Raw genomic sequence first — 13,565 nt, 5'->3', positions numbered from 1 at the left:
GTGGTCTACAGTGGTCCACTATTGCCCACTACTATTCAACATAATCAAAAGTATCCAAGGCACCTCAATCTCAAGGTGCCTAGAGAGAAACTGCATAGCCCAGAACCTGTTTAATATTTTATTAGACATGACATGGAGACTGAGAACAGAGATTTAGGGTTAAGAAAAATAGATTACAGTAATTAGATCATATGGTTTCTCAGTTATGGTATATGCACATCATGATGGCTCCATTAAAGTCAATTTTTATGGCATATTAACTCAATTCTTGAAGGCAAAACAAAGGGAGTAGATTCTTAAAGATCTGATAGGGGAAAGATGGAGGTTTGATTACTTTTTTTTTTTTTTTGTAATGGCCTGTAGTTGGCAGTACTATCAGCATATGGAACAATAATCAGAACAAGTGAATGCAAAAATCAGAACATTAAGCTTAAAATATTTTTAAGTAGTAGATAAGTATTTTTAAGTAGATATTTACTTATTTCTAAAATCACTAAGGTTCTTTTTTATCCTTGAAGTCAGGTACAATTTAATATAAAAATGTGAGGAAACAGGAACTAATGGCAGCTCCCAGCAGATACTGTGCATGAATTGAAAGTGTGATTATGCATGCCTCTTGATTAAAAAGACATGCAACATCAACTTTCAAAAGGAGAAATGTTATAAAAACTAACAGAGAAATACAGAAACATTTTTAATGACATAACAGAGCTCATTCCTGCAGTCATTTATCCCAGATATTATTTTGGTTGCCTAAAATGTTCAAACTAGCCCACTGTAAATTACATCTAAATACAAAGGTGTTTTGCATCATTATTAAACTATGACTTCTAAATGTTCCAGTATATTCTAAATATTTTAAGCTGTCTAAATGTAATTTTATTATTCATCTTTGTCTTAAAGAAGCATTCATGAAAAATCAACATCTTACTCTGTTCAATTATACTAGCATCTTCGTTTACACATGATGAAATAAACTAGACAATGATAGAGTATAACTTGAGATACTGAAATTCAATGTCTAAATATTTATAAATATATTTATATAAGTAGCTTACGCCCAAGAGAAATGTGACAGTAATAAATTGCATTTGTAGTGATTAAAGCACTCAATTTTAAAAGACGACCCAATTTAGTACACTTTTTCAAACTCAAAAATAATAAAAATGCCGTCATACATACACCCATATTTAAAATCTGCAGTAAAGATAATATAAATTGACTGTTACTTAACTTACTAACCTGTACATTATTCAGGTAAAGTATCCTATCTTTAATGGAATTAAAAAGCTTTTCAAAAACACTGACAAAGAGTGAAGAATAAATTGATGCACTCTTAATAACTCTAAATCACCTAGCTCTTTATACCAAGAAGTGTTGACAATACCAACTTCAAGGTCATTGTCAACTTGGTAAGTCATTAGCAAATAAAATATGGCTTAATTGGAGCAAACTCAGCAAGGAGCTGCATTATTTTAAGTGAACACTGCAATATAACTTGAAGAAGAATTACTAATCGCCACTCCCGTTGACAATGAAATGGATGAAGAAGGTGCTTTGTAACTTTTTTCTATGACTTTCCCGTAATTAAATATGGAAATAGATTCTGTGAAGAATTAAAAGTCCCTGAGTGCATTAATTCAGGCACTAATGGACTGCCTTCCAGTGTTACAGCACACAGGTAGTTCCCAGCGTGTTACCAACATTAGCTAATAGATCAGTGTCAGACACCAGCAGTACTCTTGGTTTGAATACGCAATGCTGTAAAGCAGATTTAGGCTGATTACACATGCTGCTTTAAAAGGACATATTTTTCACATTCTGAAATACTACCTCAAACTTTATGTGCATTGATGAAAAAGCTTGATTTAGTCCTGAGATCCAGTTGCCTGAAGACGTATCATGTACCCACAGTGCTTATGAAGCCTTGCAGCCACCTCACTAATGTGTCGCATAATTATCAATGGCTTGATCTTTAAAAATTCTTTAAATACAAAACTCTTCAAAAAATAACCTCATTTTAATATTTTTCATTTTTCCTAGCAAAAAAATATTACAGACTCCATAACACAATTACACCACTGGGAGTTATAACATTTAAACAAAGGGAGCTCCTCTCAGCATGGACCTCTTCCTACCACTGCTCTGTTCAAACACTCTTTTCTCACTTTATGCCACCTGCTTCAGCTCTCCCTCCAAGCCATACTTTACAGGCAAACAAGCCTAAATCTGCAGAGCTCCCTAGGTCCCAGCCTGAAACACCAGCCCTTACATATTTCTAAAGCAACTGCTAATCTATCAGAGCAACTGAAAATTATAAGATTTTTTTTTTAAACTAACTCTGTGACATTTAGAGTGCATATGTTTAAATAGCTAAAATACTTGCATTATAAAATACATGGTGTTTTTTTTGATCGAAGATGTTGCAGACCTGTATGTGTATCAGAGGGTCTACTTTGGTACCATAGTGCAAATCTGTTGCTCTTCCTTTGGCACTACATGTAGGCGCCAATCCGCTAAAATACTTCAGTATCTAGTTAGTTTAAAATTTGCAAGCAGTCCTACTGCAGACAAATGCAACAGTTACACGTTAATAGTTAAATACAATCTTAACTGCTCTGCTGGACTGAGACCTACATTTGTTTGACCGTCAAACTGTGCTTTGGGAATTCAAATTATCCAAAGTATGTGCCTATAATAAGAAAAAAGCAGCAAGTTGAAGGACCTCAGACAAATGGATCAGGTTTGAAGGATCAGTGAAGGAGCTCTGACCTAGATGTAGTGATTATGTAAATATAAATAAAGATTCAATTCAAACAATTACTACATATACTCTGTCACTTCTCTAGGGAAAAGATGATGCTGTAGGAGCTGCTGCAATTGCTAAAAGACCACTCAAAATAGTGTATTATCTGCTAAAGAACTTACTTATTGTATTTGTTTTCCATGTTGTTTCATGTTGTGCTATTATTTTTTAACTGTGAAAACTCATTAAATTATTAAAGTTTATGTACTGTATTTTAAGTAATTTTATATTAAACAAACAAAAATGTGTTTCTAATGAGAAGGCACTATCAAAAAAAAAAAAAAGAGAGAGAGAGAGAGAGAGATGACAGAATTGCTTTCACTGTATTTGAAAGCCCTTTCTCTCCTGAGGATCGTAATGCTTTATATTGTTGGTGTGCAACCCTCATACTTGGGAGCTGTTATTGCTTACATATCCACATGCAAAGTATTAACAGATGCTATTGATCCTGTAATAAGTATTAAGAGAAATGTACATCTGCAGCAGGTTTTCTCCTGTGAAGTTCAACCTTGCAGACAAGTCCTTGGGACAAATAAAAAATTGTCCCATTCTAAGGGATATAGAAGGGTGACAATACTCAGGCATGGTATCGTAACGGAATCAAAAAGTATTACTTTGTTTGATATGTTTATTAGAAACAACTGATATAGGACAAAAAGTTCAACATATGGAAAAAGAAGCCTCCAAAGAATCACTATATTTTCCCCTCAAACCCTTACTAATGATCACTTGGAAAGTGCGATCTGAAGCTAGGACCAGTGTTTCTATGCTGCATCTACATCTAAAACCTGCCTAAAACAGGGCAATGAACCTTGAGAAGCCAAAACAAATAAAAATAAGAAAAACTATAAGCAGAAACCAAGAAGAGCTACACAGGAAAAGGCACACACACAAACCAAAACCAAACAGGGCGATATGATGACAATTTAATAATCTATTAATAGTGGTTAGAAATATGGTAACAACTGCCACGATGATCTAAGGACCTGACTTAGAAATGTACTGAGCCAAACAAACATTTTGATCTGGGTCACTTCTTTAAACAGAAACTAATAATTACACTTTTGAAAGATGCATCTTTCTCCATGAAAGTGTTCATTATCTCCCTTAACAGACAGAAACAAAGCTCGTTTTTGTCCTCAAAAAGTCACATTTTTCCAACAAATTCAAGATATAAATATAGTAGGCAAATCAACATACAAGCCCTTAAAAAGCTTTACGATTTTGTGGCCCAACCATTTATGTAGAATAACTACCTCAGAAGTGGCCAATCTTTTTAAAATACCATCAGTCAAACAAACAAAGTGAAAGCTGTCATGGTGAAAGACCTATCTCAGCCTCCACAACACCAGAGCTGACGAAAGGTGCCTGCTCTTCTTACACAGTTTCTTTAAGCTCCTTTGTATCAATATTTGGCAATATTTATGTCATAACAGTAACAGTTGCTATTTACAAAGGAATTTGCATCCATACAGAACTCGCAATGCAAGCGTTCTGAAGTTCTTGTGCATTCATACACACCAGAGCATGGAATATAATATTACAGTTGTTAGATTTTAACAGGGATGACATGGTCAGCATTCTTTAAAACACAACCATTCAAATTTATCTTGAAAAGCTGTCTTTTTACATCACCCAGTTAATACAGAATTCAAACAGTGTTTCTGAATAAGTTACATAAGAGAAATACAAATTTTAAATAAAACCTTCAGTTGCACGTTCTACCATGTTTTTCTTGACATTTTGTCTCTCCCTTCCTAAGATAAAGCTAAAATACTACCTAAAATATTCCAAATCTAGAAATTGGAAACTTACTTCAGATTGAAATTCAGACATTCCCAATCAAACACCTTGTCGGTATACCATTTAATCTTCATTTGTATAAATACAATAATTACAGATAACTACACAGATTCACACATGATTACTTAAGAACTGCTCATTTCGCTTATTCAGTGTTTAGAAAACAGGATGCCTTAGATTGGTGCAACAGCATTCACAAAAATGTGATTCCTAACAAAAATACTGAATACTGAAGTGCTGGCATTAGGAATGGTTGCAAACTGGATCAACTAAATGGCTCTGCTGCCCCCTGATGTATGTCTTGGAAAAATATTACAGGGAAAGAGTAACCAAAAAGAAGTGATTAATTATTCTCTTTTGTTTTGGTTAATTATGAACTATAATTCACTCTATGCAATTAGAATTGCTGAAGCATCCCCTTTGTCATAAATGCTATATATAGCTGAAGTTGCTACTTCAAATCATCTGTAATAAGGAACAATGAACATTAACTATTTCAAGGAGGACAATATTCAAAGAAAAGACACCTTTAATTTACAATTTGTTTGAGGAGATAAAACAGAAACATTAAAGAACATTGTAATAAACATCGTTTATTACAATAATATAAAAAGTTACATCGCATTGCAGAACAGAAGAGTTATAACCCATGATTTACAAAATTTGAATCCATCACATTTCAGACTGGTTTTAAAGTAGAACTGCTAATCTGTATATATCATCTCGTAATAAAAAAAATTAAAAAAAAATGTTTTGTAATGTTGAGTTGATACCAGACTAATGACCTTTCAGCTCTAAAAGTGATTTAACTGTCTGAAAATTTTTAAAAGCTCAGTTATTTGAATAAAGCAGGAAGATGAGCTAGAATTAAAACTGCAAACAATACAAAGACTTCAGAGTTAAAATGAAGTGGCAATCTACGCACTTTGAAATTAGCATTTTTTGCCACAGACTGTGACTTACATCTGCCAACTATACCAAAAGCAGGAGTCACTCAGTTAAATCCCAAGTGTCTTTTTGAAAAAGATAAAAACCAAGAATACACCACTATCCTGACCTACAATGATACTCTCTCAAAGACAAAACAAATCAAGATCGTTGAGGACATAAACTTTATAATCAGGAAATTGAATGTTGCAGCCAAAAAACTATCAGCAATAACTACTCAGTATGTAGATTGCTTTACTGATGCTTTAGATTTGGAACTCCTATTTCTCTTATTAAAGTTGCCAGATTTTACTGTAATGCCTGACACTTTGGAGAATTACAGATAAAACCACAACCTACTAAGATTTGAAAACACAGTAGAGCTAGCAAAACTAATTATTTTTTGAGTCCTTACTTTTCTAAGATAACAAAATTATGAGAAAATTGATTCAAAGAATTCAGGTATGTCTGTCATTCAACAGGTCTCACATATGGAAATTTTAGATAAAATACTAGAACTTAAGTGTTTTCTGCAAAAGTTCACCTGTGACATTAAAACAGAATTTCTGTTTTATATGTATAATACAGAGACATACATATAGTTATATGCTATTATTCCCTTCTTCAGGAAAAGAGTAAAGGGGGAAAATCTCTTTCCTTTAAAAGTTTTTGTGACCTGCAGTTAAGAAAAAATTTTGCCAGAAAGTGGGAAATCTATCAGGAATATTTTCAAATTAAAAAAAAAAAAAAACTGAGTTACAAAGATGTATTTTTAGGGTAGTACTCAGGACATGTACTGCATTATCATAGAATCATAGAATCATGGAACCATAGAATGGTTTGGGTTGGAAAAGACCTCAAAGACCATCTAATTCCAATACCCCTGCCATGAGTAGAAACACCTTCTACTAGACCATGTTGCCCAAAGCCCCATCCAACCTGGCCATGAACACCTCCAGGGATGGGACATCTACAGCTTCTCTGGGCAACCCGTTCCAGTGCCTCACCACCCTCAGAGTAAAGAATTTCTTCCTAATATCTCATCTAAGCCTACCCTCTTTTAGTTTAAAACCATTCCCCCTTGTCCTATCCCTCCACTCCCTGACAAAGAGTCCCTCCACAGCTTTCCTGGAAGCCCCCTTTAGGTACGGAAGACCACTATAAGGTCTCCCCACAGGCATGATCCCCCAAATACCTGGAATCTTGTGTTTGAGCCTTAATGTTTTCCTTTTATATTTAATCTCATGTGAAAAAGTGAAGAGGGAAAGCAGCAATTTTGTGGTTTAATTACTTCTCACTTCTGATGTTCTAATAAAATGGATGGCTAACTCAACAGCTTCAACTGCTATATGCAATTCACATGATCATGGAGGTCCAGTCCCACAGACTCAATTAACAGAGAAATGAATTTGCAATTCTTAGCTCTATTTGCAAATAAATTTAGCATGTACATTCTATCTCAATGGAATGCTTTATCAAAAAGGTGACCGTCTAATTAAGGACTGCAAAAGCGACATACATTTACAGGGGAATAAGTCTGTTGTACAGACAGCTCTGTTGCTGTGATTTCTGATTTCAGTATTTTACTTTCATTCACTAAAGATAATTTTAATGTAGGAAGGATTTATTTTTGATGCATATTCCTAAATTATTTGGAAAGCAAACTGAAATCCCTGAAATTCTCTCCCATGGAATGATACAGGTTCTATATGAAACTGAAATTTCTCCAGAAATACCCTATATACAGCCAGCAACAGAGTGGGAACAGGTTGGTTTTTTGTTTTGTTTTTTAATTCTAAGAGAACGTATAGCAGGACAATCTTAATACAAAAGCCTCTATACTTCAGTATCTCAAACTAGAACCAATAGACTGTATTTTTATAAATAACTAAGAACCTACAGCATTATTTTTATATATATATATTCTGGAGAATTTATACTGTTTTATAAAGCAGCTCCATGGTAATTCTTAAAACAAAGGGAGTAGCCTATTGTACGTCAGAAATATGTCATCATCTGCCAAGAAAATTAAGTAGGAAACAAGACTGAAGTATTTAACTTCCTCTTGTAAATGGGACCTAAGATATGAATCAGGAGGAAAACCTTAGAGAAATTCCAAACAATTTCATCATTAGTGCTGCTACTGTGACTGTCAACTTTTCAAGATACTTATTTTAAAAGCATGCAGAAAATTCATCTTTAATTGGTGTAAACTTTCAGATATAGATTATTTTTATCAACATTATCTCACATCATAAAATATTATTTATGCAGGATTATGGCAGGTGTGACTGAAAACTGTGTAGCACAAAAGTAGATAGAAGTACATAACATGCATCTCAGCTGAAACATGAAAAAAGAGTCATTCTACAAAGCCAGTCATATGCCAATTTTTGTAGCATATTCTTCTCACCGCTACCCTCTCATAAAACATGGGTGATCCACAATGATCCACAATAATCAAATAGAAGTGCCAAAGTTAAAAGGATTATACATTTATATCATTAACTTCAAAATATCAGGTCTAAAAGCAGAGCAAAGGTTCTCGTATGTAATGCCACTACTTGTTATTTAATCTCTTTCTATTGTAATTTAAGCTGGAGGAAGATTCAGGAAAAAGATGATAAATGAGGAAGAGCAGTGAAGACACTTTATGATGCTCTGTCCTATGACTGTCATATCATCATTCTAGTACAAAACTGAATGCAACAGCATTATCACCTTTTCCCACCTGGGGAAGTATACAGCAGTCAGCCTGTCTTAAATGATTGTGCAGTAAGAAAAAAATAAAAGCCCTAAAAATAGGTACACTTCATTATGTATTATGCAACTGTAATACGGATTTTTTTCATTGTCAGTTAGCCCCGTGCTTAAGACAGTTCTAATTGTTTCTGTAGTTCCACCGTTTTATATATTTCATAACTGTTGGCATTGATACCACTTCAGAGACATGCTATGCTCTTGTTCTATAAAGTTTACCTAACATATTGAAATCTAAAAAGCTGAATTTACATTTTTTCTTCTTGGCATATGAACTTAATCATACATTTAAATATGGATTCCATTTCAAGTTACAAGCATCACTCTTTTCTGGAGTAATAAGTACTGCCTCAGGCAAACAGCATCCCTGCTCAGCTTCCCATAGTGAGAGGCGCTGTTTCCACACATTTAATTATCTTTGCTAACGGGAGAAGAGCCAAAAATTTTCCGTGATGCCTAGAAGTACCCAAGAAAGCATTAGGAAGATCATCCTTCTGCATTCCCCAGAGCACAGGGCTGCAACTGCAGCATTTTGCAATGCGAGGACAAAGGAATGGGGAGAACTTGAAGTACATCTCTTTCCACAGGTATCACAAGATACGTGTCCAGTTCTGATTTTTTCCCCCATCTGATCCCTGCTTTGTGCTTCCTACCTAAATACCAGCAGCCCCTGTGGCAGCAGGTTAACAGCATTGCCTCCCTCCAGCTGTGAGAACTCATGCAACTGCTGCTGTGGCTGCTGGAGTTGTATAGGAAGGCATACAAACACTTGTCTGCAGTTGCTGCCACATTTTGTTCCCATCACATAAAAACATAAGAATGGCAACACTGGATCAAACCAAAAGTCCACCTTACCACGTATTACCATCTCCCTGGCTGATGTGCTGTTGGTCACTGCAGAAGAATAAGCATGCAGCAATATTTCTCTTAATACTGACTGCTATACTCTATCAGGCGGCAGCTAAAGGAACTCCTAGTGAAGCACATTTAAGAGCTGTTCCGGATTCCTGCTTCCACCAATTAGCCTAATTGTTGATCACATAATTATGTATCCTTTTGTTATGAACATCCCATTGGATACCCCAGTTTGTGCATTGAGAGGACTGGGGGGAGGAATTGATCAGCAGTCTCTTCTCGTTCATCTTTCTTGTGAAGCTCAGCACTACATAAGACATAACTTTTCCAGGCTGAAGAATCCCAATAGCTCTAATGACTCCTCAAGAAAATGTCTTTTCATATCTATGATCATCCTTGTTGACCTTCTCTGCATGTATTTTAGTTTTATAACACACTTTCGGAAGCTGGATAACCCAAACTTCAGGTAACAATCAAGCTGCAGGCAAACTGTGTCATTTCTGCAAGGGCACAATAAGGTTTTATGGTTTGTTCTCTATTCCTTTTCTAATAATTCCTAATAGTCTAGTGGCTTTTATTTTCTACTGTCTGCTATTGTGCTTAGAGCAGGCATTTGCGTACAATGAAATGTTGTAATTTGAAGATCTCTCTCATGCAGTAATACATGACTCAGTGCCTTTGGTTTTACTATGGAAAATTAAGATTGTTTTTTCCCAAGTACACTTATCTGCACTGAATCTCATCTGCCATTTTACCACTCCATCACACAGCATCATTAAATTTTTCTACAGCTATAACTACTTCATTTTTACTACCTTGAATAAATTAGTAAAATGAGCAAACTTTAGCACCTTGCTCATCCCTCTCTTCAAGATCACTTATGGAGATATTAGATGGTACAGATCCTAGAGCAAATTCCCATGAGATTCCTTTACATAGGAAAGCCAGTAATTATTTCTCACCTTGTCTTCTGTTTGTGAACAATTATAAAACCTTGAAAAATGGAAGTTCAATTTAAAAGAAAAAATACTCATTTGGTAAGTGACACTGCTTAAAGTCTTCCTGTACACTCTTGTAAAATACGTCAATCCAATCAAAATATTGCTTGTTTACTGGCCCTTTCAAATGCCTCTTGTAGGGCTGTAAGACATCCTTTGCAATTTGCACAGTCTTTCCCATTTTATCATTCTTATCCATATGCCTACAGCTCTGTCCTTTATTACATACCAAATTCATACTGAAGCCAGACATATTACCCCTAGAGTTCCCGATGTTAAACCTCCTCAAAAGTGGGTGTCACGTTTGCCACCAGCTGTTCTTTGAGTGCTAATGAAATTGTAAGAAATAGTTTGCACACCACAGTTAGTGATCTCATACATGAGCTTGATTAAAACTCCTTGGTGAACACCATATTGCTTGGGAGACACGTGGTTACTCATCTTCTCTATTTCTTCTTCCAGCATTACAATTTGAAATAAGATTCTCCGAAACACATTCAGAGAGACTGTACCATGGGAACCTCCTCATGTCCCTCTCCAACCAATAAGGACAAGATTCAGTTTTCAGCTTTTCTTCTATGTCTGTTTTCTTTGGACAATCCTTTCACACCTGTAAAAGGATGTGCTTGCCCTGTAAATTCTCTGACAGACTTCCTACCTGTGATGGATTTGTACAGGAATTATTAGTTATTGTTTCTTTGAAAACTCATTCATTATATTAATTTTCACCCGGTCTATTTTGTTTTTATATTAAATTTGTGAGTGAGAGGGTTTCATCTTACTCTCAGTAAATTGCTTTATCTGTTTTTGTTGTTTATTTTTATGTACACTGCTTTGTTTTAATTATTCTAGAATCCAGCTGGTACGTGACAGGCATTTGCCCTATAACTCCAGCATAAATTTTGTTGAAAAACTCAATGCTAACATGTACCATTTCCCCCATTTGGCTAAGCCTTTCTATTCCTTTTTCAAAAAGATTTATCGCTCTATATAATTCCCCTTTTTGAAATTAAGTACAATAACCATTAACTTCTTTTTCCTTCTGTTTTTTCAGTGCTAGATTTAAGTATTTCATGGACACTCTCAGAATAGCTAGGCAGTAGTAATTTTCTGAAGCACGCTGCTCAGGTCAAAATGAGCTCTCTTTTGCAGTCCATAAATCTGTTGTTTACTTTATGTAGAGTGCTTAGCCACTCAGCACACTGCCAGGCCTGATGAGATCTCAGCCTAGAATATAGAAGATTAACCAAAACCTTCCCCATAATTCTGGTTTTGTCATCACAGCCTTCCTGATCTTCCTTCACATGTCTTCACCACCTTTATCAGTCTAGCACCATATTTTTGCTCCTGAGGCGTGTAATTTCAGTGCAGCTTATAAGAGCTATTGTTAAAATTAACTTAATTGTATGATTTGACTTTAAGGGGACTCAGGAAGGGGGAGTTTGTTTGGGTTTGGGAATTTGATTTGTTTTACAAACTGCAATTAACACCAAATGTCCTGTTGTTCTAGAGAATTTGTATACTGACCGTGTCCAGTTGATTGTTTAATTTCCATCAATTTCTGATAATGTTTTCTCTCTTTGAAACCAAGCCTTTCCTATCTTTCACATTTCTAACATCTATAAAAAAGAGCATGAATACTTAGTCCAGCTGCCCATTTGTTTCCTAAATGAGTTGTATTATCCATCCTATCTTTATTTGAGATTTTATAACAACCAAGAGGATATGTCATGCCAAATTCTGTAGCCTTTCACACGGGTCAGCTTTGCCTCCAGGCTTAGCTTAAACAACAAGGTCATAATGCATGGTTGGGTTCTGACAGAAGAACACGGCGCACCGCAGCCATAGTGCCTGCCGGGTCTCCTGTTCTCTCACACATGGATTAAGGAGCCAGACATCATACTAGACTTGCAAAGTCTTCAAACTTATGTTTCTAGCTCAGTAAACACAACAATAGTCAACAAAAACATCTACCAAACACACAGAAAAATGTCACTAAACTAGATTACAAGCTCTATGTTTTGTTATTATTTAAGAATAAATGTATGTGTAAAATATAGTAGTAAAAATCTGCGTATCTTGGGAAGGTCTCTACCTTTGTTCTCAACACACAAATCCACTTTTCTCTTTCAGAGGCATCTATGTGGCAAAACAAATATATAATTCTTATTTCTTCAGGAATGGTTCTCTTGTCAGTTCATTAAGCTACAAAGATATTTTTTAGCTACAGCAGAATCTATAACTTGAAATAAGCAACAGAAGTGAAATGTTTAGGACAACTATTCTAAAAAGACTAAGGCAAAACAGCTTTCTAAACATCACACAGCTCTCAGCTTCAGGGGCCACATTATAATCATATTGCTACAGAAAAAAAAAATAGGTAAACCACTGATAGGACAAGTGAGATTAAATAACAGTCAATAGTCAAAAATCTTCTTTAATTTGCACAGTAAATGTTAAATCTCAGCTTGTCAATGAAAGAAATGGAGCATACCCGGGGGTGGGAGTGTATGAGAAAGAAACACACACACAGGTAAACAAACAAAAAAAACACCATTTTGAAACTTTGAGAAGCTCATTTGGGCATCATACTATTCCTTAGTAATTGAAACATTTGGTCATATAACACACAAAAAGATGCTTACAAGTGTAACCAAAACAAAGTTTGAATGTAGGATACTGTGACTGGCAGCTCTTCAACAACTACTCACAAATTTAGAGCTATATAAAGCCACTATCTGCTGGTCACTGGTAGCAGAGAATTAATTGAGTTTAAATGTAAATGATATCATTATTATCTCTATTCTGATTTCTTCTGTGGACACAGGAGAAGTCAACCATAAGAATCATTTGTTACAGTTGGAAGGGTGTTGTCTTTTTGTTGTTACTGCTCTTTGGATGTTGTTTTTTTGTTTGTTTGTTTTTGTCACTTTTGAAATTTTTTCCTTGTGATCTTTTAGTTTGTTTGGGGATTTTTGTTTTTAAACATAAAGCTTTCTGCTACAGGGCGCACTACAAGAACACCTACAGATGTAAAATTTCCTCACTGCAATATATATACTCTTATATTGACTACCAATACTCTTCAGTAGTTCAATTTTCATTTTCCAATGCATGTTTTTAGAGAAAGACCAATACAACACTTGGAATTTCATTTCCTTTTTCAGTCAGACCACTTAGTGAAGGAATCAATTTCCCCACAGTCTGGTTGTCTGGAATTTCCTTGTTTCTTCCTTTAATTTACCATCTAGTCTATTCACATTTAAATTCAAGCACATCTTTCATCTAGTCTCCAACTCCCCTTCCCTATTGCTTACCTCTCAAATTGTTATGGAACTTAAACAGCATCTTAAACCAAAATTGTTAGGATCACATTACCTAATAAATACAGTAAGTAGAAAGGGATGGACACGTAA

General features: G+C 35.1%; 1 long non-coding RNA gene across 1 annotated transcript in view; it reads right to left on the bottom strand.

The window, feature by feature from the left end:
- LOC121070084 overlaps positions 1 to 13,565 on the bottom strand; it is a 69,992-nt gene that overhangs the window by 32,953 nt on the left and 23,474 nt on the right. The window lies entirely within an intron of this gene.

This window comes from Cygnus olor, chromosome 4 (assembly GCF_009769625.2).
Source record: "Cygnus olor isolate bCygOlo1 chromosome 4, bCygOlo1.pri.v2, whole genome shotgun sequence".
Classification (NCBI taxonomy): Eukaryota; Metazoa; Chordata; class Aves; order Anseriformes; family Anatidae; genus Cygnus; species Cygnus olor.
This window is presented reverse-complemented; position numbering and strand designations above follow the sequence as displayed.